We start from the raw sequence: 25,489 nt of genomic DNA on the forward strand, positions 1-25,489 counted from the left end.
TAGGTTAACAATCACTTATAGAAGGGTCCATACGGAGGGCCCCAGTAAGGACATGAACTGAAACTTGGTGTGTGTGTGGAAGAGAAAAGTTGGAAAACCCTTTTGTAGGAAGAGTATCTAACAGGGCCCCATTAAGACATGACCTGAACCTTGTGTGTGTGAAACCAGTTAGCTAAATGGAGATCAAATAGAAACTAGTGTGTCAAGTTATCAGTGCACTTTATGAAGAACTCAATCACATTCATTCTTTCCATTACCTTTGGGGCATCATCTTCAGCAGCCTCATCATCATCATCTTCACCATAAACCTTGGAGGACAGATCAGCAGGAGGCACAGCCATCTCTTCTTCTGCTGCTGCTGGAGCCTGCTTGGATGTCACCTGGTGTTTAGACATAAAAGAAGAAGACAGTCAGTTCTGACAGGAATCATGAGTTGGGAAATACTTACAGATCACAAAGGTATTATAATCCAGGGCCCCACGAGGGTCACTTTTGGAAGTCTCCCTATCTTAACATCCCAACAGATGCCTAAAAAAGGATCTCACTTCAAAATATTTTCTTCATCATGCAGCAGCTCAGAAAGTGCATTATTGTTATTGTATATACTTTAGTTTGGATGCAGAGAAGTGTTGTCCTGTAGGTTAACAATCACTTATAGAAGGGTCCATACGGAGGGCCCCAGTAAGGACATGAACTGAAACTTGGTGTGTGTGTGGAAGAGAAAAGTTGGAAAACCCTTTTGTAGGAAGAGTATCTAACAGGGCCCCATTAAGACATGACCTGAACCTTGTGTGTGTGAAACCAGTTAGCTAAATGGAGATCAAATAGAAACTAGTGTGTCAAGTTATCAGTGCACTTTATGAAGAACTCAATCACATTCATTCTTTCCATTACCTTTGGGGCATCATCTTCAGCAGCCTCATCATCATCATCTTCACCATAAACCTTGGAGGACAGATCAGCAGGAGGCACAGCCATCTCTTCTTCTGCTGCTGCTGGAGCCTGCTTAGATGTCACCTGGTGTTTAGACATAAAAGAAGAAGACAGTCAGTTCTGACAGGAATCATGAGTTGGGAAATACTTACAGATCACAAAGGTATTATAATCCAGGGCCCCACGAGGGTCACTTTTGGAAGTCTCCCTATCTTAACATCCCAACAGATGCCTAAAAAAGGATCTCACTTCAAAATATTTTCTTCATCATGCAGCAGCTCAGAAAGTGCATTATTGTTATTGTATATACTTTAGTTTGGATGCAGAGAAGTGTTGTCCTGTAGGTTAACAATCACTTATAGAAGGGTCCATACGGAGGGCCCCAGTAAGGACATGAACTGAAACTTGGTGTGTGTGTGGAAGAGAAAAGTTGGAAAACCCTTTTGTAGGAAGAGTATCTAACAGGGCCCCATTAAGACATGACCTGAACCTTGTGTGTGTGAAACCAGTTAGCTAAATGGAGATCAAATAGAAACTAGTGTGTCAAGTTATCAGTGCACTTTATGAAGAACTCAATCACATTCATTCTTTCCATTACCTTTGGGGCATCATCTTCAGCAGCCTCATCATCATCATCTTCACCATAAACCTTGGAGGACAGATCAGCAGGAGGCACAGCCATCTCTTCTTCTGCTGCTGCTGGAGCCTGCTTAGATGTCACCTGGTGTTTAGACATAAAAGAAGAAGACAGTCAGTTCTGACAGGAATCATGAGTTGGGAAATACTTACAGATCACAAAGGTATTATAATCCAGGGCCCCACGAGGGTCACTTTTGGAAGTCTCCCTATCTTAACATCCCAACAGATGCCTAAAAAAGGATCTCACTTCAAAATATTTTCTTCATCATGCAGCAGCTCAGAAAGTGCATTATTGTTATTGTATATACTTTAGTTTGGATGCAGAGAAGTGTTGTCCTGTAGGTTAACAATCACTTATAGAAGGGTCCATACGGAGGGCCCCAGTAAGGACATGAACTGAAACTTGGTGTGTGTGGAAGAGAAAAGTTGGAAAACCCTTTTGTAGGAAGAGTATCTAACAGGGCCCCATTAAGACATGACCTGAACCTTGTGTGTGTGAAACCAGTTAGCTAAATGGAGATCAAATAGAAACTAGTGTGTCAAGTTATCAGTGCACTTTATGAAGAACTCAATCACATTCATTCTTTCCATTACCTTTGGGGCATCATCTTCAGCAGCCTCATCATCATCTTCACCATAAACCTTGGAGGACAGATCAGCAGGAGGCACAGCCATCTCTTCTTCTGCTGCTGCTGGAGCCTGCTTAGATGTCACCTGGTGTTTAGACATAAAAGAAGAAGACAGTCAGTTCTGACAGGAATCATGAGTTGGGAAATACTTACAGATCACAAAGGTATTATAATCCAGGGCCCCACGAGGGTCACTTTTGGAAGTCTCCCTATCTTAACATCCCAACAGATGCCTAAAAAAGGATCTCACTTCAAAATATTTTCTTCATCATGCAGCAGCTCAGAAAGTGCATTATTGTTATTGTATATACTTTAGTTTGGATGCAGAGAAGTGTTGTCCTGTAGGTTAACAATCACTTATAGAAGGGTCCATACGGAGGGCCCCAGTAAGGACATGAACTGAAACTTGGTGTGTGTGTGGAAGAGAAAAGTTGGAAAACCCTTTTGTAGGAAGAGTATCTAACAGGGCCCCATTAAGACATGACCTGAACCTTGTGTGTGTGAAACCAGTTAGCTAAATGGAGATCAAATAGAAACTAGTGTGTCAAGTTATCAGTGCACTTTATGAAGAACTCAATCACATTCATTCTTTCCATTACCTTTGGGGCATCATCTTCAGCAGCCTCATCATCATCATCTTCACCATAAACCTTGGAGGACAGATCAGCAGGAGGCACAGCCATCTCTTCTTCTGCTGCTGCTGGAGCCTGCTTGGATGTCACCTGGTGTTTAGACATAAAAGAAGAAGACAGTCAGTTCTGACAGCAATCATGAGTTGGGAAATACTTACAGATCACAAAAGTTTGCTCACTCTACTACTATATTTAATTACTTTTCATGTCCTCAAAGACACCTGACCTAATTATGCATTTTATATAATAATAATGATAATAATAATAATAATAATAATAATAATAATAATAATAATAATAATGACATTTCATCTCAAGTTGTGGGAAGTGAAACTAACATCTTTAACAATCATGTAGTGTAACCAATGCATGATCATCATCACCTTTTGACGCCATGGCCATTTTGAATCACCATAGTTGTAACAAAGTTCAGTCCCTACTTCGATGTTCCTCAAAGCAAACAGACACAAATGGGGCCTGTTGTTCACTATAACTTTTTTCATGACGCAGTTCGGAGATTTGTGGTTGTCGTTCACTAATCTTCCATGGGAGCCGTCTTCCTTTGATGCATCAATACTAAAAATAAACAAAAACAATACATCAAATACATATAAACTTTCTAAAATATATCTTCATAGTTTTGTTAGAAGAGCCACTTGAGATTTAAGGTACACTAGGTGTAATATTTCACTAATTTGTTCATCAAATATTTAAGCACGTTTCAGGTCAGTTTCAGGGCAGTCAAGAATCCCCTTATTGCTACTAAAAATACATCTCATAAAGGCCTACTTACCACCACTGGCGTTTCTGCCAATCAAAGTCATACAGAAATGTACTCTGTGTCTCTGAGTAGTTCCTTGATCTGCATTCTTCTGCTGATATGAATTCACCCCTGTACTCCAACACAAAAGAACCTTGCTCGATTGGTTCGGTAGCAAACACTCCTCTTCCTATAATGACACAGAATGAAATAAACTTAAATAAAAGTCACACCAAGTTGCCTTAACTTTTCTCATAAAGCATTAAAAAAAGTCTGTACTCTTTTGCTCCCATGAGCTGACCCCAGATCAATATGTCATCTCCCTCCTTTGGGAAGACCTGTGAGCTTGATTTAATTCTCTAAATGCTCTGGAACATACTATCTCAAATAAAGAGATGACTTTATCTAGTTATAGGCCAGATTGAATGCATGATTATCATTGTGTACAATTGTCGTTCTAAAATTGTCTAAAATGTGACATGACTTTTTAAATATGAAGGTTTTCTGTTTAACAGGGACCATCATGTGACAACTACATGAGCTACAAGCCTGTACTCTGGTTCTCCGTTTGTGTAACTACTTCTATGCATTAACTTAAATGTTACTATTGAATATGCAAAACAGTTTCACATTTTCATTACTTCTTTGGTCTTCTATTGGTCCAGCACTTAACTTAATAGTACTTGAATGTGCTGGACACTTTACATACAGCAGAAATAAAATAAATAACTTTACATTTGTATATTTGATTATACCAGAGTGTACCTGAAACTTCTCTTATGGAAATCAGGCTCATTTATACACACCTACTGTATACCTAAACACATTGGATTTAAACAAGACAGACGATTGAAGCCTCTTATTTCTATAAGATATCTTCTGAATGAAGAATGTTAAAAATGAATAGTATCTAAAAATGTGCGGCTGTAAGTTGCAGCTACTGAAAGCACTAGAGGTAATACCTTTGATATTATTGATAAATCTCACTGCAAACCATGGCTTGTCTCCAGCTGACAGAATATATGAGATTGCATCTTCAACAGGTTTTATCCGGGCCTTCCTTTTGGATGTCATTGCTCTGTGAAAATATTTTTATGACATTAAACAGCTGTGCAGCATGAAAAAACAGATTGCTCATTCACCCCCCAAGAGATGAAGTCTGCTAACCGCTAGCTTCTCTAGTTGTAGCTACTTTAGCAATGACCGCACCATAACAAACAGCGCAGTATACGGATCCACTAGCCACCGATAAAACAGCCACTTATAGCCACAAATAATGCCCAGAACAGAAAGAGAATGACAACTGAATATTCGCCAGGTTAATTAGCCATGTGTTCCACCGGATTCCGTCATCGGAAGGATGATACTTCCGCTAAAAGCGCTAGCATTTAGCTAGCTAGCGCTTAGCTAGCTAGCGCTGCTAACCATTAGCTAGCGCTAGCTAGCGCTAGCTAGCTAATGGTTAGCAGCTAATTAATAATAATAATAATAATTCGCCAGGTTAATTAGCCATGTGTTCCACCGGATTCCGTCATCTGACGGATGATAGTTCCGCGAAAAGTAAGTAAGTGAAAATAAACTTACCTTAATAATTTGAGGTACAGTTGTTACAGCATCGGTCTGTGTTGTCAGTATGTTGACAGTATTAGCTCTCAAACAAATCCCGTTAAATCCCGCGAGACTATGACGCTTAATGGTATTGGCTGATATCACACACACTTCCGGAAGTGTGTGTGTGTGGCTGCAATGGCATCCTCCCACCTTCAGGGGGCAGGGAGCACACCCACTTCACACACACATTTCCACTTTTTGTCACTTTGTGGACAAAGTGAGAAAAAGCTAGAGGAGCATCAGGGAAGGCTCCTGAGCCACTTTAAAGCACTAAACGGTGTGGGGCCCAGCAAAATGGCCCCATGAGGATTCATGGCCCCTTACTGTTGGTGGGCTACAGGTGGTATGAACCCACAAAGTAATAATTACGAGAGCACACACACACACACACACACACACCACCCCTTTCTTCACATTAAATGGCTGTGTGGTGAAAGGGAAGCAAATTCTGATTTATTGTCCAGCAGGGGATGTGTCAGGCAGAGCAGATTTTGTTGAAGGAGGGAGTGTTATCTTATCCGAGAGCCACAGATGGATATGCTATGCTTTCATGATTTGGAGAACCTGCTACATCTGAAATGAAGTGATTAGAGAATCTGTTTGTAATTGCAGTTCTTTGGACCCTGCATGCACATGCAGTCAAATAAGACGAGAGGCAAAGACAGAGGCAGATTGTTGCAAGAGTCTGCATTTGCATTGTTGTTCCTCGACACAATGTGAGGCATGATGCAGTAAAATGCTAAATAATCCCAAGTGCTAAATAAATGAGCATAATGTTACCCATTTTACACTAAACTGTTCTTGTTTTGTTGCTTTTTTTAAGAAGGCAAACATCCTGCCCATAAATGAATGTTTTCAACGTGTTTTTGGAATGACTCCGTATGCTAGATAATAGGCTTACTCGTCACTCTGCTTCTGGTTCATGTTTACAGTAAAAAAAAATAAAACATGGGGGGGGGGGGGGGGGGGAGAGGAGGCAGTCAGAGCACACATTGCCCTACAGAAAGGCTTGTTTTGGAGACCTCAGAATGAACCGAGAACCACCACGCTGGTCAAGAAGGGACTGGACGGAGGCATACAGCAGCTGATGATGATACAGATAACAGCTGACAAGACTTAATTACGACAACCCTTACATATATTGAAGCCTCAACCACGATTACGTCAGTTATAAACAACAATCTCTGAGGGGAAATTTACAGCTTAGCTCTGCAGAGTGACAGATGATGAGAAGTGAAACAAAGCAGGGCAATGAGAAGGCCATGCTGGGTTAATGCTGACGGAGAAATGCATATACACTCGCCTTGCTCATCTGGCAAAACCAAGCATGATTTGCTGGAATAAGTGAAGAAACTGAATGTTTTAGGGTTGTGCAGTGCTTTAGCATTGCTTTTCACCATAATAATTGCTTCAGAGAATCTTACTTCTCCCCTTGTTTCCCCCCCAGAGTTAGATTAATCACATAAGCTCCATTCATGAAAGAATCATCTTACCTTCAGATGCTGATTTGTGATCATTCCTGTGATTGTCACTGATCTTAATCATGTACTTTTTTCCTGCCAGATCAGTAGTTTGTTATTGAGAAATTCCACTAACAAATGACTCGTATTTCTGTAGTCTGACTTAGAGAGAGGAATCCTGACAAGAACAATTTCATGTGAACACACATCTCAGTTATTTGGAGGTAGTATTACCTTTATCAACAAGCATGAGCATCAAAAACGTTGTCTGTGGTATGATGAAAGACTTTCAGAGCTTTTGCTCAAGCTGCACAGCCTCTTTCAAATGGTTCTTTTTACATATCAGTGTTCACGTTAGTCTTTTTTTTTCCTATTCAGTTTTAGACTTCATGACGATGGTAAGATAGCCTTCTTCAGAGCAAACAATGAAAGAAATGGTCATTTGTGCAACATTTTGCTAGATTTAGTACATGCACTGCTTTTAAATGAAATCATGAACACTCATTTTCCAGCGTTATCCATTTTTAGAAGCCATTGTCACAACATTTAGTCCCTCAGGCTGTGTGGTTCTTTGAAAAGAAGGGAGTGAGGAATTGAAATCACGTAATCATGCTCTCAAAATAATAAATCAACTGCTCGACTTTTTTTCAGCTTTAGATCCACTATAAAAATCTGCTTGAACTGTATTTCCTGTTGGAATAAAACCATCCTTATTTTGGTTTTATGGGTTGCTTTTTTTTCTATGAAACAAATCCAGAATAAATCATATACCGCATGCCATTCACACTGTCTGCGACCTTTTAAGATGAACAGTCAAAATCTTTCAAATGTCAGAACCTTCCATGAGCCTAAAATTGTCATTTTAGGACCAGCTGTACAACACAGACAGAATGTCTGCAGGTCATGAGACACTCCTAAAATGTCAGACATCCAAGAAGTGAAATGGTGTTTAAGATAGATGTTTTATTTGAAGCTGTAAAAGCTTTTAAAATACTGCTTGTCTAGTGTAGAATTACCCCGGTCCTCTTCTTTTCTGGCAGGGAAAAGGAATTGAGATATTAGATATGACTTATGATTTAAGCTGGCAGATGACTAAAAGCTATCCGAGTCTGTCAGGCAAATACAGTCAGTGGTCAGATTTTGTCCCTGATCCAAATAAACTGAGGAACATTGCTTGAAGATTATTTGCTAAGACAGCGGGTGCGCTTTTCACACGTCAGGTGTATGGTACAAATTATTGTCACGTCTGACGTTTGTAAAGAGAATGGTGGCACAGTAATGATGTTTTTAAGGCTGCAGGAGCATAGAAATAGACAATTAATGCTTTACATGGCTGCATAACACAAAGTCATATTTTCATTTATGTCTGTTTGAAATGAACACCAGTCAACAAATAGACTTTACTCAGCTTGAACTGCCTTTAGCTATCTCAGTCACAGGTCTTCCTTGATCATACTCGTAGGTTTGATGCTTTTGTTTTTTCTCTGAGACACAATGAGTAAAACACTAAACACACTTCTGTTGTCTTTGAACCGTGATGTTTTTGGCTAAAGAAAGTGTAGGTTATTTGAAAGTCCCGAAAGGCCTCTGCGAGAGAAGAGAAAGCTCGAACAGTCTTGTTTAACTTGTTAATGCACCTGAGAAACCTGGGCCCCAAGGAGGTCACAATCTTAAAGTATTTCAATTACACTGTTCAAGACACTGTGTCTGTCAAACTGACTACTGTGAGGGGCACAGCAGTTTTATTTTGTTGTTGGGTGACACCCTGGTGTTCCTGCACAGTACAATAAATAATATGATCCTGCTGTGTGTGGTTATGCCTTAGCAGTGTGAAGTGAATTGCTGTAGACATCAGGAATATCCCCACAATGTCCAAGTCCTGGAAGGATATCTCCAAACCACAGTAGAAAAATGGTAATGGCAAAATATTCAAACATGGGAGATCAAGGGTAAATCTGAGAGTACAGCCTCATCTACATAGACCACCTTGGAATTTGCGCTTTGAAGTCATTTTGGACAGCTCGCTATTATCTTCTGCAAAATATATAAGTGAAAAGACATGCTATCTAACCTTTCTTTGCTTCAAGGGTTTGTATTGGCCTTAAGTTGACTCTTGGGCTTCATGAATTGTTAAATTGTTTCGGAAGCTGGGAAAGGTTCCTGTGCCCCCTGCGACCCTGAATTGAATGAAACGGTTATAGAAAAGGGACGACTGGATGGATGTAGGAAGCAGTAGTAGTTTTTTTAACCATTCGGGTTTGTATTAGCTTATAAGATTAATTTTGGCATTGGCTATATAGATGTATATTTGAACGCAACAGCAACAGAAGTTGTGAAGGCACTACTTGAGATGTATACCAAAATGAATAAGACCAAAGAGATGGGAAGGCCTTCAATCCCAACCAACAAGGAAAATGTTCGTTGTAGAGCTTTGATGTCAGCATATTTAGCCTCTACTGCATTTTTAAGTTGTATATTTTGTGAGAATATACAGCAATACATGCTGGCAACATGACTACATTTACAGAAACTTTATAGGAAACTACAACCAAAAGCTGCCCAATACGGCATTGCATTTTCTGTATTTCATCATTATTTCTGTCCAGCAAATGTAACAATATTGAAACTGTACAGCTTTCTTTACTTCACATGTAAATGAATGGTAGATCAAATATAAAGCCTTTTGGAGATTTTTTTTAAATAATAAAGAAAGTATTGGATGTGTCTTTAACAGTATAATTTAGTCAGAAAGGCTAATTATAGTGTTAAGACCTATATGTCCAGTTGGGATTTCTTTTAAGAAATTACGAAAAATAATTCAGTATTGTTTGTGTTTTTTATAGTTTATTATTAAATCTCCAAAATAATTGTTTATAATGACTCATGTAGATGGTAATGTGCAGCAGGAAGTTCAGTTTTAATAATTTACATATGTCATTATCACATTTTCATACAATCTGACTTCATACTGTTTTAGTACATAACCTTTACAGTGGACCATAATTTCAAATTACCTTGTGCAAAGAAACAACAGCTATTCTATTCATAACTTCTTCATAATTTCTTCATTTATCTATTTATCTATGTTTCATTATAAACAGCCAAATGATTAGGGGGATTTTAATGTGTGTAGTATCTGGACGCTTTCATGCCGTCTCAACTCACACCTTATTACTTCAGGAAGAGGCATAGAGAAATTAATTTCACAGAAATCATTGTGTTTCTCCTGCATTACCATGCACAAACATAGTGTGAGTGTCATCCCAGCCTTTGAAATAAACCTTTTAAATGTACAAGGAGATTTTGCAGTTTAAATAATGCCAATAGTCGCGCTTTTCATCAAAATTGACGGGATTTTTCAGCATTTGCTACAAGAAATTTGTTAGCCAAGGCTGGAGACAATAAAAGACGTGTAATGAAAGGCCTTAGATATGGTATCTATATGTTGGAGGTTGGTTCATATGCTTTGAAGCTCAAATACCAAAAGCATGGTCATCTTTTGTTTTTCACCCTCACTTAAAAACTGCGAGGAGCCTGATTGATTGCCATTAGGGAATCCTGTATTCAGACATAGGTTGGTGCTTTATGTAATTTGAAATTAGAATAATGCAAGTCACTCTTAAGATCAATGCAGGCATCCAGCGATAAGATGCTAAAAGAAAAGATAGGAGTACTCCACATTGCTTAATTGGATTATTGCTTACGCCTAATATGACCTCATTGCGGTTAAGGTGATAAAAAAAATTTGTTGTTTTCATGACAGTGTGTTATTCAGAGTACGGTCTTAATCGGGTTGATATCAGAATATTTCTGTGCAGTTAAACATGGCCTCTGTATTTAAAAATAAGTTGGATAAAGAAGATATTGCAGAATTACAGTGGTCATAGTGAGCATTAAATAATTTACAAAGGGCACAAGTATATTTCCCAAAACAACTGGTATTTGAACAAGAAAATGTATTATAAACACAATACACTGCCCCCGTAGAATATCTTTTATATCTAAGGTATGGTACCTGCCTGCCAGAAGAGCTTTTATTGATAATGATAATGCATCCTGTATAAAATTATCTACATAAAAGGAGATACTAATACATTGAAAATTCCAGTAAAATATTCTTACAGAATTGGACTGAGGGGCATAGGATTTAGATTTAATTATGATTTAATCCTAAAACTAGGGTCATGCAAATACTAACATTGAGCAAACAATGGTCACTGTTATCACAAAAATGTTGGTTTCTTCTACCTTCTCAACAATGATGCCAATGGAGTGGTCTTTAAATTAAACTATATCTATTCCTTTGTCTTTAATTAACTGGTGTGCGATATGTACAAATCCAGCTTGCCATTAAATGCAGATCACTTTTTTCAGTAGCAGAATTGGTGCCATCCTCATGTCACTTCGGTGGAGAGTCAGACCTTGGCCTTGTGCTGATACGCATCCATGCACAACATGAGGAGGTGGAGTGACAACTTTGTTTGACTCTGACGCCCACCTTGAGCAAGCTTGACTTCATGCCAAGAATGTGAACACAGATCTGTTAGAGGACAGGATGACTTGCTGCAGTGAAGCTGTCCTCCTGTAAAACTTGTCGCAGGTTACCCTGACAATAAATGTCATATGCATTTAACTGAAGGTTTGGCTTGTACTGCAAATATATCATACATTTTCTGTTAGAGTAACTGACAATAGATTACATTTACATGCATAACCAAATAATCAAATCTGCATATCAGTCTTCATTACATACACTCAGGAGTCAAAACAAGTTCTGCCTAAGATGATGCTGCTCTCCTGTACTTCTAAAACTGCTTCAAAAGACCTTGTTCTGTAGTACAAATCTCTGAAAGTGGTATATAGAATCTGACATTAAGAAGTTAAGCATCACTCTCTTTAAATCCTGTAAATTACAAGTTTGAGCTGCCATGGATCAGACTTGATGCAGCTCACCCTCCAACACCTGGTTGCCAGTTCATGGTTTGATGCTCTGTGGCCTGCTGTTGGCCTTTCTTTTAATGCATAAGCCCTGTTTTCTGGAGTTGAACCCACTTTACACCTGTCTACTTCTCCAGAATTCAACACACAGATTATGAGAATTTACGTACATCTTACAAGACAGTCAATGTTATTCACACTTCTGTAAATAGAAATACTTTGGTTCAACAGGAGTGGCTCTAGCTCAGTGGGTAAAGTGATAGAGTGGTTGAACTTCAATCAGAAGGTCGCTGGTTAGATCTCCAACTTCCCAAGAAATATGTGGTATCCTTGGACAAGACACTGACAGCCACAGTTACCACCAAAGTGTTCTTTATTTGTAAGCTGCTTTGGGTAAAAGCATCCATTAACTTAATGTGACGTAATCATCTTTATCCCTGACTGTGGCCTCTATCATAGGACATAGGTCTCTAGAAATTACTCCAGACTTTATCCTGGATCATTTGTTCCAGGTAAGCAGGTGGCAACACCAGATGTTTTTTGGCCAGTTTTTATTTCCTGTTAACCTGTGGGTTCAAAGTGAGCATATGCCTTGCTATATTGCGCATAGTTGTGCCAGCACCTCCCCCAAATGTCTCTGAGGAATCACTACCTTTACAAGTTGATGTTGCATTTCATGGCAAATGTTTTCTTGCAGGTACTGTCTGGTTTGCAAGTTCTGCAACAAAGCTGATTCTGCTGCTTTTCATATTCATGATTTTACCACACCCTGCTTTTTTTATTACACCCTGCTTGTTCATTACATCCAGCTTGTTGAGAATGCCGCCACGGTAAGTGAAGCTCTAACACTTTCCAACATGATGGATGCTGCACTGGTTTCTTTGACCTTTAAGCACTTGCTATGTGGATGTTAAAGATAGGAAGTCAACTGCAGTCATGCTGGTCTATTCCTTCATTTGCAACTGGGTGTGGGAGAGCAGGGCCATGTGCTCTGCAAAAGTCAATGCTGCCCATGGCCAGGGGTTAACTGGATGCTTTTCGATTTTGAGCTGCAGATTTATTTTTTTTAACCCAGTGGACGGTCAGCAGAAACAAAAGGTATCAATAGGCATCTTCACCATCCGGTCTTTTCTTGGAAGGGCTGATTGACAGGCTATTTTTCTTCCCCTCATGACAAAGCTCCAGACAGACAAATAAGTTGGCTATGTAAGCATTTTTCGAGTGTACAAGTTAGAATTAAGGAAGCTGCTGTGTTAGCTAATATGAACTTTTTCTTCTTCACTAGTTGTGCTGCTTATTCTTGAACTGGTTTATTTCAGCCCTTGCAGTGCACATATAGTGATGATTAAACATAAAGCAGTTTATACAGATAGCTGATTATTCTAATATTCCTAAACAAAGAGTGACGAGGGGAGGCTGGTGGAGAGGGACAGCTAAGAGATCCCAACTCAGAAACAAGTGGTGATGAGCATGGGCTTGGGGATGATTGCAGGTACAGGTAAAGAGAGACCAAAACTGTAAACTTGTTACAGAGTAAATGCAGCTTGAATTTGAAACTTTGAAGTTGTACAAAGACAGTAAGAAACATAAGCTGCAGGAACTGTTGCATCGCCTTAAATAATGAACCTTTCTCGGCTTCTTTGTTTTGGTTAAATGAGAGTAATCACTCAGCAGAAGAGGTTAGGGGCATGGCCAAATTAGTTTTTAATGATAAATAATAGCAACTAAAATGTTCTAAAGTCTATCATAAATGCCTAACATTCAGATTTTAATGCACACATCCTAATGTTCAGAGTTCATAAATCAAAGACGGAGTATTTTATTAGTCAACGACAAAAGTTCATGTAAAGTAAGCAGCAAAAGACACACAAAAATAGATGATGAATTATGTGTGAATTGTCAAAAAAAGGCCGCCCTCCTTCCTTATTTAACTAAAAAGAGGACAGAGCATCTCCACACTGGTCTCGATGTTAGCTTTTTGCACCGCTGCTGACATGTTGTGGCTTGCAGACTTGACATTTCTTAGCTCCTTTACTGTCCTGTTTGGCATGTTTGTGTGAATTGAGGCTGGAAGAAAGGAAAATAAATAATCAATATTTTGCTGTCATGACAACTGTTGTAATGGTTTTGCTGGTATTTCAAGCATATACATTTGTCTTCATCAGTAACCATTTAAAGGGTAACTTTGGTTTAGGAGATAGAGCAGGTTATAAACTAATCAGAAGGTGAATGGCTCAATCCCTGACCCCACCAGCCCACCTGTCAAAGTGTCCTTGGGCAAAAAACTGAGCTGAACACGGTTATACTGTTGCCATGGCTACTCTGGTCAGTTAATATCCAGCTGGTAACTAAATCTCTGCAATCTGGATTGATCTGCAGTAATTAGTCATTCAGCATGGTTACATTCACAGCTGAATTGAGCTAAGGTTACAGCTCGCCTATTTCATTTGACTGGACCATTGGCCTTATAACAGTATACATTCACACAAAGGGAATCGAGTTATTGATGTCCAACGCCACATACAAAAGCTGATCAATGACAATTAATTATTTTCTTTAACTTCTTTAAGTATTTTCTGCTAGCCGAGTAATTTAGTTTTCTACTGCTGTCCTTTGGGATTGGCTTTACTAAAAGAGATACAGTTGATAGAAAGATAACTTGTTATATTTCTTTAAATACAATAAGAGCTTCACAGCAAATGTTAATGATTGTAAAACCAAAGATGGAAAGATTTGTCCTTTCTACTCCTCTTGCCAATAATATCCTCTTGCTAATAATGTTACAGCTATGGTCTGACTTAAGCTAACTTTGCAGAATGGAAGAACATGAAAGATCCATCATTAAACTGCAGCATTTCCTTGCTTCACAATATCTTCATTGATCTAGCTTTGATGGTTCCTTTAGGAATTAGATATTAAAGCACAATTTTGGGATTGCATTGTCCATGGGTTTTAGGTTACTCAAGGAATGTTTAGCAGTGTAGCAAGAAACAATGTGTAAAAGTGTGATTTTGATATTCTGTGATATTTCAATTTTGGTGAATACAGCAGCACTTTGTTTATTATTTCTCTTTGAACACAAAGGATTTTAGCGCTTTATGTAACATCATTTAAGCCCGATATTGCCATGAGTGCATATGCAATACTCACATCAGAGGCTGTGCAGTGTTAAGGAAGGTAAATTGATTCAAAACAATTCAACTTTATGTTGTGCGAAACAAACAGCACAACAAGTAAATAATTTTTCCATAAATAGAAAACTAGAATATTGCAGTATCTGTTTTTCCTGTGTTATCTAGCCCTAATTCATGAGTTTCAACTGATAGTTATGGCACTCAGACTTCTAAACAAGTCAGATATCTTCACTCGAAGTTGAGGATTTTATGAAAGTTGGATTACTTGAAAGTTTCTATATGAAATAAATGTTAGTTAAGTGGAAAGAACAGTGTGCCTGGTTTTAAATTACAATCAATCTCAAATGAATTGAAAAAAGAAAATCTAATTCATTCAGGAAAAAATTGCTTTGACTGGCTGCCAAAAGCCATCCTGAAATAACAGTAATCGTAACAGTTGATCATAAAGCAATGTTCCAGATAGTTATAGGGATATATGGGTTAAGTGATGTTCTTATTCTATAGTATAGTCAATGTTTGAGCTGCAGCAAAGGGGTGTCACAGTTTGGTGAATCAGATGGTTTTCTGATGGGTGAGCTAAAGCTAAAAGCTACTTAGCAGTGGATAATGAGAAGAGGCCATTTTTCACCATCTTAAACAACTCAGACTTCAAAAGTTTTATAGCAATGTGAGCACTATATTGTGTAATATATATAATGATGTAAATCATTCTAAAACATAATGTGACTTAAGTTCTCTCAAGCCATCAGGTCAGCCATCTATTAAGCCTTTTGTGAACGGTGATATCAAGTCAATCAGCAAGTTCTCTCAAAGTTATAGCAATCAATTCACTGTTCAATTTTCCACCAAGCCAATTACTTTGTGCAAATCTATGGTGAAGACTGCAGTCAAAACTTAAGATAGTGTAGTGACAGTAATGATTTACCCTTCTGCAGATGTTATATTGTTTTTTTTTTAGTTACGATTTACAGTTAACTCACACTTGCTCTTTTTCTGTATGATTCCAGCCAGGCTTCTACGTATCACCGCCCCCGGCTTTAACTGTATTGCATCCTGGAGAGTATGTACACATAGGTCATTTATGCGTTGTTTTTTATTCAAAGAAAACAAAAAAAACAGATTTGCTACTGATTGCATCACAATAAAAAAAAAAAACTTATGAATATGTGATGCCAGTCACATTTGCAAGCAGATACCCTCTCAACGGCATGTGTCCAGACTGCTGGATTACTGGAGCTTATGAGCTCAACGCTTCATTCATGCTTGAAACAAAGTAGCGTGAACAATGCTCAGTTTAGACTCGCTCACCCCAACTGCAGTCAGTCACACTTGTTGTAGTTGTGTTCATCACTGTCCCTGCTCTACCAGCAAACTCTACCAGCAGTGATAACTTGCTACACCAGCAGTCAAAGCTGCCTTGATCGCCAGAGTCACTCTCAACAGCAGCAGCCCACAGACCCTCCAGAATTATGACTGTCACAGACATTCAGTCATGCTTTCCTCAGTTGGCCTACAGTAAGGACGTTCCAAGAAGCCAGATGCAAAGGCTGATGTTTTTGGTGATCTGCCATGAACTTAGTCAGAATTGTATTCAACCTTTCTACATTCAGCATCACTCTTACCAGACACATGCTTACCTCAGCTACAGTCAGTCATGGTCACTGGAGTGCTGCACAGCCTGAGCAGCTGGCACTGTACAGTGCATGAGATCAAGCAACTGCAGTTTAAGTCGCATTTGCCAGAGGCATCCTTACAGCTGCCATCATTCACACTAAGTGGGGTCCAACTGGCCACACAAAAAGCCCCAATAAACAACTCATCCATAGAGACCCAAAGCAGATCGTAGCTCTGTTCAGAGTAGCACGTACCTCATTCCACTGGAGGAAAAGCTGATTATTCTCCAGGTCATGAAAAGGATACTTACAATCATAGATGTTATTGGAAAAGCTGCAGATTTATTCATGTACATGTGTTTGTGTGATTTGTTAACATTTGTATATGTCTACTGTCAATCTGTGTAGTGTCATGTGAAGGTAATGAAGCTTGTGGTTGTCCAGATTTGTGAGATCCACATTTGCAGAGCAAGGTCTTTTTTGATTCAGCACATCTGCTCCTGCCATAAAAATAAATATGTCTTGAAGGCCTGATATACTCCAGGGAGAATCACTAATATGTTTGTGCGTTATAAGGGAACATGTGTGTCCCATTCCTGCCTAAAGCAGAGCCAGATCCCACAGTTTATATATGAACCGTTAATTTAGTGCAACATCAAATGACAGTGTTTGGTCAGTGCATAGAAATTTAAGATAACGCATACCAATTCCTCAGATGACTAAGTGAGGGTTAGGTGTATCCAATTATGCTGATTCATCAGGCATCAGTGCAAATCTTATTACTGCTGGTTTACTAATGCACAATTAAAGGAAGACAACTATGGTAGGAATCATTTAAAAAAAATAAAATACTGTAAATCCTGAGAATTACATGAAAGATTTCCACATCTCTTGAAAAACCTAGTTTTAGATTTACTGTAGCAACAGATCCTATTCAGTTCATTTCCAGAAATGGAACAAACTTGTTGCCTTTAAGATTACTCTCATTCATCACAAAGCTGCACCATGCATAGTTGATTCTTTTATGATGCACTCCTGGACCCTTACAATATATCCTTGTTTAGATGGGATGCTACAACAAGAAGCCATATTTAATACAATTTTTGACTAAGTGGCAAAGACAAGCCTATAGAGCTTCAAGGTGAGCCACTGCATGGATGTTTGATTTATGGCTCAAATTATTCTGTTGGGCTGGTATAGCGTGTGTGTTTAACTCTACTGCTCTTTGTATGGCTATTACCACAGAGTGAAACCTTGCATTCCAATTACAGTCTGGTTATATAGCTGTCATTCATGTTAGTAATGACTATAGATTCTGTTTACAGTGAGTCTTAAACCGGTCTATACATACTTTGCTTGTTAGTATGATCAATGGATGCTCATAAAGCAACTTCAGAGACGAACCTTAACTGCGGTTTGCATGACTGAAGTTATTTTTCTTTTGATAGTCAACATTTACCTTGAGGGCTACGCCAATATGTGATCGACCAGCGGATCTGAGGGAATATCCATCACATCTAACTTCAACTCCGCCGATATAAACTGTCGCCTAACAGTGAGTTTCAACGAGATCCGACTTGCTGATTGAAAAGAATATTAAAATTATGGAGAAAGATATCACTACCTGATTGATCACAGAATATAAGTTCACAGTCTTCGTGAGCCTATTATAACTTTAAAACATATTCACCCTTTAACTTTACAATATCAGTAAACTCATTGTAAACGGATATGCAATGTTGAGGTGATAAATAATTAAATGATGGAGATTGAGTTAATGAAAATGCATGTGATTTACAGCATATTTGATTATGGTAGTTGTGGTATAATAAAAAACAGCCATGTTTTTTAATCTAGTTATGGTTGGAGAAAAAAAGAGGGACTGGACCCAAACACAGGACTTACAGGAGGAGGAGACTGAAGACAGGCAGCTGAAGAAAATGGTGACTTTACTCTAAATACACAAAGTAACTTCAAGGTATTAACAGATCATGATTTTTCATCAAAAATGACTCCCAGATTATCATAGCAATCAACATCTACCAAAAGGGCCTTCTATCCCATGGATTGTAGTGGACAGCAACCATAAAGGGGCTTGAAAGAAAAATCATGTCAAGGGTTGAATGAGTATATATATCAAAATTTCTAGCAGCTCATATGATTGCTGTTTTGTTGATGTAATGTTTCAGAATTTATTAAGAGATCATAAGGTTTTTCAGGATTTAAAAGCATGGTTGTAATCTTTTGGCTTGCTGGGGCTATAGAGGAAGTTGTAGAGGATGTCCAAAGTCACAGCCAGAACACGTGGGCAAGGTTTCATGCCAGAAAACCCAATAGTTGTTGAGATATTCCGGTCTGAACTGAAGCGATAAATCAACTGACATTGCCATCCCCGAAACCTTGCAGCTTGTGTGGCAGTTAAATAATAGAGAACACCCTACACGATCAAGCACAAACCACTTTTGTTACAGTACTGATTAAAGTGGTATATAGTGAGCATTTGTTCAATGGTTGTGACATGGAAGTCCCACCGGAGAATGAACTCCAGATGGACATATTATGCTATTGCACTTAAATCATACTGAAAACACAAGACTCAGGACAGAAAGTTTAGCAGATGTTTGCCCTATACCCTCCATTTATTTGCTACCGTGTCGCACTGATGACTTTCAAGAACTGTCTCCCAGTCTTTTGAATGGACTGCTACATCCAAATTTAATGCAGCTACATTTTTCATACCCACTTAATGACCAGGAAAGCTGTGGCTTAGGTCACAGTTGACTTAAGTTATAGGGGCCAATAATTAAATGCTGCTGGAGACACACTTAGATTTTATTTTGTGGTGCAATTTAAGTGGCACTTTCTAGCTGATTGGAATAGCTCGGTACTGGGGGCTGCTCAGTCCTTTACCAATTAGTAAAGCTCATCAATTGGCTGTGCGAAAGAAGGCTTAACAAAATGAAATATCACCTATACAGTACATTAAAAATGGCTCATAAGTAAGATATACATTTCACAGTAGCTTGGAAGAGCAGTTGGATGAAATATTTTACATACTGCCTGAAAACTCCAATGTGGCATGGATGGTTTAGCTCATTAAAAAAAACTAAACAGTGTGAAAGTTTAAATAGCTGCTGTTGCTCCTGGGCTCGTCTGAAAATGTCTTGTTAGCAATACACTTTATAGGAAAGGAACCATAAAAATGAACAGGAATGCAAGGTACTGTACAAAGTGATTCTGTGTTCATAGTTTATCACTTTCTGGCTTGAGGCCATTGGTCCTTTGAGGTACAAATTGGATGGAGCGGTGACTCGGTGTCAAACTGAGGACGTTTTTTTCTTGGTTGATTGATAGACAAACTCTTGAGAAAGGACAGTTTGTCCGAGTCATCACCATGAGTTTTAAAGGTTCATTATGACCGTCCTGGTGACAGCTGTTAGTAGCACCTCTGGTGTTGTGTGTGTGTGTGTGTGTGTGTATTTAGCAGTTTCAACATTGACTTTAATTTAACAAGTCAAGGACAGATCATCCCACCTATTTTAAGTTGCTATTCAGGAGAAGTTTGCTCCTGAATTTGAGTGCAACAAAACTGACTAATCCTGTCACACAATGGGATGCTTACGAAAATCAATCAAATGAGTAGTCAGCAGGTTTATCATAAAACAATTACTGCCTTGTAAACAAGTGAAACATGCTGTTACATGAATAATGCAGGCACCCCAGGGCCAATAGTGGGGTGCATCATTGCCTCAAATGTTGCTCTTTAGGTAATCATTTATACACCTGGCTTGGTTTTACCACCTGTGAGGGAATGTTGTAGATTTTTTTCACTGAGTTCAGATCTTAACCCTCAATGTTCATTTGTACAGGCCTGCCCAAGCTCCCTGAGAGCTATGACTTATCTAATGCTGTATAGCAGGTCTACCCAATGTCATTTTATCTCAATTCATTTGTCCTTTCTCCAATGACAAAGACCTTGCAAGCTGTATCTATCACACGCTTTGCTAAGCCACATTCATTTGTATTCCCATAGCATCATGACAGCAGTAGGTATCTGTGCTGACCAACACAAGACGTGAGCTGTGTCAGCGTCACTATGAAGTGATTGGCTAAACATGCCTCACTACGTTCAGCCTTTGTTTGTATGCTATAACATCAATACAACTTAGGAAACTGTGTTTCCTCTAATATCTTACGTTTAACTAAAAAATGCGATTCCTTTTCTCAAATCAAGTGTCAAAGTCAAAGATGTAACCAGCAAACTCCAATGTAAATGTTTTAAATGTTGTAAAAAGGAAGAAAATGCAGCTTTATGAAAAGGTTACATGAAAACATGGCTTGCGCTGTGTAAAACATCACATGCCCTGATAAGAGTCTCTCCAGGCTAACAGAAATCTGCCATTAGTGCCATTATACGCAGCGAGACTGCACTGTGGACTCTTCATCTCCCTTCACAATCCCCTCAGTCTGGTGCCCACTTCTGATTGTCAGCCAGTTTGGATACCCCTCCTTATGGGCGCAGACTTTGTTCCAGCTGTAATCATAATCCATTTCTGAGATGTAGAACTTGTCTCTGTCTGAGCTGAAATATTAATTTCCCCTCTGTGTGGGTCCCTTCCAGTGACCATGCAATACCATGAGGAAATCTTGCCTTCTTAAGCCCTACACAAATGCTCTGTTTGACATCTATTTTCTTGGTTAACAGTTTATTTGCACTAGTGGTGCAAGACGAGCCATTGTGTTTTTTTTAATAGCTTGTATCCATTCTTGCTTCTGTCAGTGTGAAAATGATAAGGAATTTTCATTTTGACTGAGAAAATAGTTTAAAGCATCTCTGTTCATGTTCAGACATTGATGTGTGTGTGTGTGTTCAATATATTTCTCACAGACTCCGATCGAAGGAATATTTAATGTTTAAAGTTAAGTTTAAATGATTAAGTCATCAAACTTGTGTTAGCAACAAGTTATACGAAGTTATATAAAATTTTTATTTATCACATCACATTGCCTCGCCTTTTGATAGGCTCCTTGATGTTTTTGCACTTCTCTCTGTATAAATAATAATGTTGCTGAAACTGTATAAGCAGAGAATTCCTTCACGTATTTTTTCTCTATCTAGATTTCTCTCCCAGTTACATGTATTGCATTCGCATTCTCAACAGTAGCATAAAATAAGGCTTTTGTATTGCTCACTTGTGGTCTATTTACTTTCCTTGTATTATGTGATATGCTAATTTCTGAAATGCTAATATAAAGTTTTCTAAACTAAGCCATTAAGGAGCTTAATAAAGTTCAAAGTATGAAGAGCGAAAGTCTGCAGTCTCCATTGTTCAGGCGTTGAGCTGCAAACAGTTCAACAAGGCCTGAGGTAATACATGTGCACAGGTGGTGAGTGTTAGAAAAGGTATTGCCCCTCAACAGGAATCCTTGATGAACACTGACACATTTCACCCACGAGGTAGGTACCTTATCCCAGCTGCTTTCCAGTGTTTTTTAAATCATGGCTGCATTGACTTATACTCACATCTGCCATGGCATGGTTGTTATTGTAAAAGCCACAGGGATTTAAATTATTATTCTACTTATCTGATACTATCTCTTCCAGTAGTAAAATAAATTATATTACAGGTACAATACTCATTACGGTCTCTTTTTAAATGTGTGATTTCACCATGGACATTGCATGTACATATCTGAGGTTTTTTTCTCAGCTGGAATAGTTTAAAAATAACTGTGGAACATGGATGTAAAATGTTTTTGTCAATATCAGTATGCCCTCTATGAAATATTGGCTTTCTTAGATGACCTGCGTCATTTTTTCAGCATGGTTTATAAAGCTCTGTTGGAAACACACTCCGGTCATTTCACTTTTGCCTACTTTGCGGCTTTGATAAATGGATATCAAATATTGAAGGTTCAGCCGTATCTGCAGAGAATTAGCCAGCTGTGCTCTGTGTGTGCAAATGTGTTCAACTGGGTTAGCATTATAGATCTTGCCCCACTTGCAAGTTGACAAGTAAGAAGTGTTGATGGCTTATTGAAATATTGGATCAAAGTGCTGAAAGCTTTTCCTCAATACTTCTGAAGTTATATTCTATGTCATATGCTCATATAGGCACCAAATCCAGACAACATTCTAGCTGCTGTAGTTTACATTAATAAACACAGGATGCAATGGTTAGGAAATCTCACAAATGTCTGAAGCCAATATTTACTTGACAACAAAACAGAGAAAAAGTATCAAATGTTTAAAGTGAGACATTTGACTGTTTCATGAAAAACATTAGCTCGTCTTGAATTTTTAACAACAGTCTGCACACATCTGAGAACTGGGGAGACCAGTTGTTGCACCTTAAGGAGAGGAATGTTGTCCCATTTTTGTCTGATATAGAATTCTGGTTCCTCAACAGTCCTGGGTCTTCGTTGTCATATTTTTCCTTTGGTGAAGCTGAAGGCCCTCCCTGAAAAAGACTTCATCTGGATGGAAGCATATTTACTGTAAATCCTATGTACAACTTTCAGCATTGACGATACCTTTCCAAATGTTGAATTTACCAGTTCTATAGGCACTAAGCAACCTCATACCATCAGAGATGCAGGCTTTAAACCTGAGTGCTGGTAACAAGCAGGATGGTCCCTCTCCTCTTCAGTCTGGAGCATCCAAGGTTACCAAATTTATTTGTCTGACCAAAAAGCAGTTTTGCACTTTGCCTCAGTCCATTTTTAATGAGCTTTGGTCCAGAGAAGACAATGACGTTTCTGGATCATGTTCAGATGGGGCTTCTTCTTTACATGATAGAGCTTTAACCTGCATTTATGGATGGGACGGTGAACTGTGTTCACAGACAATGATTTCTGGAGGTGTTCCTGAGACCATGCAGTTCTTTCATGACATAATCATGCCTGTTTTTAATGCAGTGCTGCCTGAGGGCCTGAAGATCAGGGCTATCCAATATTGAATTTCTGTCATGTCTTTTGCAAAATGTACCCAGATTCTATGAATCTTTTGTCGATATTATGTATTCTAGATTATGGAATATTCAAAGTCTTCTCAATTTCACAGAACCTCATTCTGAAATTCTCCCATAATTTGTAGATGCAATGCAGCTGTTTTTGCAGATAGCTGAAACTCTGCCCATCTTTACTTCTGAGAGGCTCTGCCTCTCTAATGTGCTCTTTTCATACCCAATCGTGCTCCTGACCTGTTTCCAATTAACCTAAATAGTTGCTTCCAGCTGCTTCTTTTTTGTTCTACTTTTCCTTCTTTTTCTTGTCCATATCTCAGCTTTTTTGAGACATGTTACTGCCATCATATTCAGATGAGCTAATATTTCTAATGAAACAGTGAAATGTCTCACTCACATTTGTTTTCTTTTCAATTCTGATTAAATTATTGAATCATGTATCCATTTGGGCTAAAAGTGTTTATGATTCAATTTGCAAATCATTGCATTTTTTTAAAATTTAGATTTTACACAGCATCCCAACTATTTGGATTGTACAAAAAAAGAAACTCTTTCTTAACATTAAATGACAAATGAGCTGTGACACTTACTTTTAACCACTGTGGCCTCATTTTGGAAGCCATATTTCTGTCTTTTCCTCTCTGTTGTTGCATAATATCTGTCTCTGCAAAAATAACTCTGTCAGGTATTTTATGAAATAATTTATTTATGCTAATTAATGACTCCAGTGAATTTTTAGGAGGTCACACAGTCTTCTGCTGCTTTTTATGTGCAGTCAGGTGGAGATTTTGGCAAAACTCACAGTAAGTCTAAAAAAACAAAAAAAAAAACATATATAAAACTGTTTAATATCATTTAAACAATGTTAAATCACAGTGAATAAATGCAGGGAAAACTCATTTTTACAATTTTTTCTCAGAAAAAAAAGATACATTGCCTCTCTGTAAAGCAGACGGAAAATTTAGAACATGTTTATCACAGTCAAAGGCTTTTTTTTTACATTTATATCTTGAAAATAACACGGTTATTAACAGCTGAATGTAAGTATGCTTGTGCTTGTAATGAAAATTTGCCGTAATCAGTCTCCACCTTGATTTTACAAAACTCAAATGTACATACATTTGTGCTGAAAACGAAGACAATATCCAAAATTTTAATAGCCAACACTGCAATTTTTTCCATGTATTTCATGTGAAGAATGTACTTATTGTAAAATTAATGTAGACTACTTTTGTGTTGATAGTGAACATATACAGTAATATTTAATAGCTTTACTCTAAGTGTATTATTCAAGTTAGTTTGGTGTATAAGAGGCATTCACAGAGAGCTAGATGATGATCTCGCTACCAGCTGAGCCACATCCACTCTGCTGTAATTTGACTTTGAAATTGAAATTACATTGTTTCAGGCCCTAAACTTATACTTTGGGTAAGTGTCAGTTAATGTCAGCTTTATCTAATGGTTATCCTTTGGGATATTTAAGTTTATTATATTTAGGTTTTGTTTTTAAACCATATTTTCAAATAATGTAGATATGACAGAATTAGTTTCTTTACGAAGTTAAATGCTTTTCTTGAGACATCTTAAGATTGTACTTTTTTGCTATTCAATATTCATAATTGTATTCTAATTAGACAGGTCTTTGTTTCTAAATGGAAATGGTAATGTTGTCCATTAACTCAGAACTTGTGTGGGCTCCAGGCCATATTATTTTTGCTATCTCAGAAAGCAATTTTTGCATTTAGTTTGTGTAAAGAATACAGTTTGCAACTATTAAATGAACATGATGCTATGCTGATAAATATATGTGTGTGTATGTAGCTAACAACAACAAAGTTAGTATTACGATAGGTCTACTATCTACGACATCATTAATTAAAGTTATGAGAGTTATGAACACAAAAATCTAAATAAAAATATTAATCTCAAAACTGAGTGTTTTTCCCATGCAGTCTGGATCGTTGCATCGGAAGAGCTCAGGACCAGTTTTTCTTTGGACTACAGCAGCACTTGTGCAAATTTTCGATTTCAAGTGGGTATATTCTGAATTTGGGGATTTTGCCTCAACCACAGCCCATCTTCAGTTACCGCGGTAAGAAAATTATTAAATTTGAACTGGATTTATTCAGTTTATCAAGAGTGTTGTGTTTCAGACAATGAAGCTCACAAACAATG

The 25,489-nt window shown here is 38.1% G+C and overlaps 1 protein-coding gene across 3 annotated transcripts in view; it reads left to right on the forward strand.

Annotated features, from left to right (window-relative positions):
• The window catches only part of gabra3 (gamma-aminobutyric acid type A receptor subunit alpha3), a 125,175-nt gene that overhangs the window by 12,106 nt on the left and 87,580 nt on the right, over window positions 1-25,489 (forward strand). The window contains exon 1 of one of the 3 annotated variants that reach the window (XM_075486322.1): window positions 18,221-18,292. The exons of the other annotated variants lie outside the window; for them this stretch is intronic. The gene's annotated coding sequence lies outside the window, so the exon portion shown is untranslated. Of the gene's footprint in view, window positions 1-18,220; window positions 18,293-25,489 lie in introns of those variants that run through there. 3 annotated transcript variants of the gene reach the window in all.

Source organism: Odontesthes bonariensis, chromosome 16, assembly GCF_027942865.1.
Source record: "Odontesthes bonariensis isolate fOdoBon6 chromosome 16, fOdoBon6.hap1, whole genome shotgun sequence".
NCBI classification, from domain to species: Eukaryota; Metazoa; Chordata; class Actinopteri; order Atheriniformes; family Atherinopsidae; genus Odontesthes; species Odontesthes bonariensis.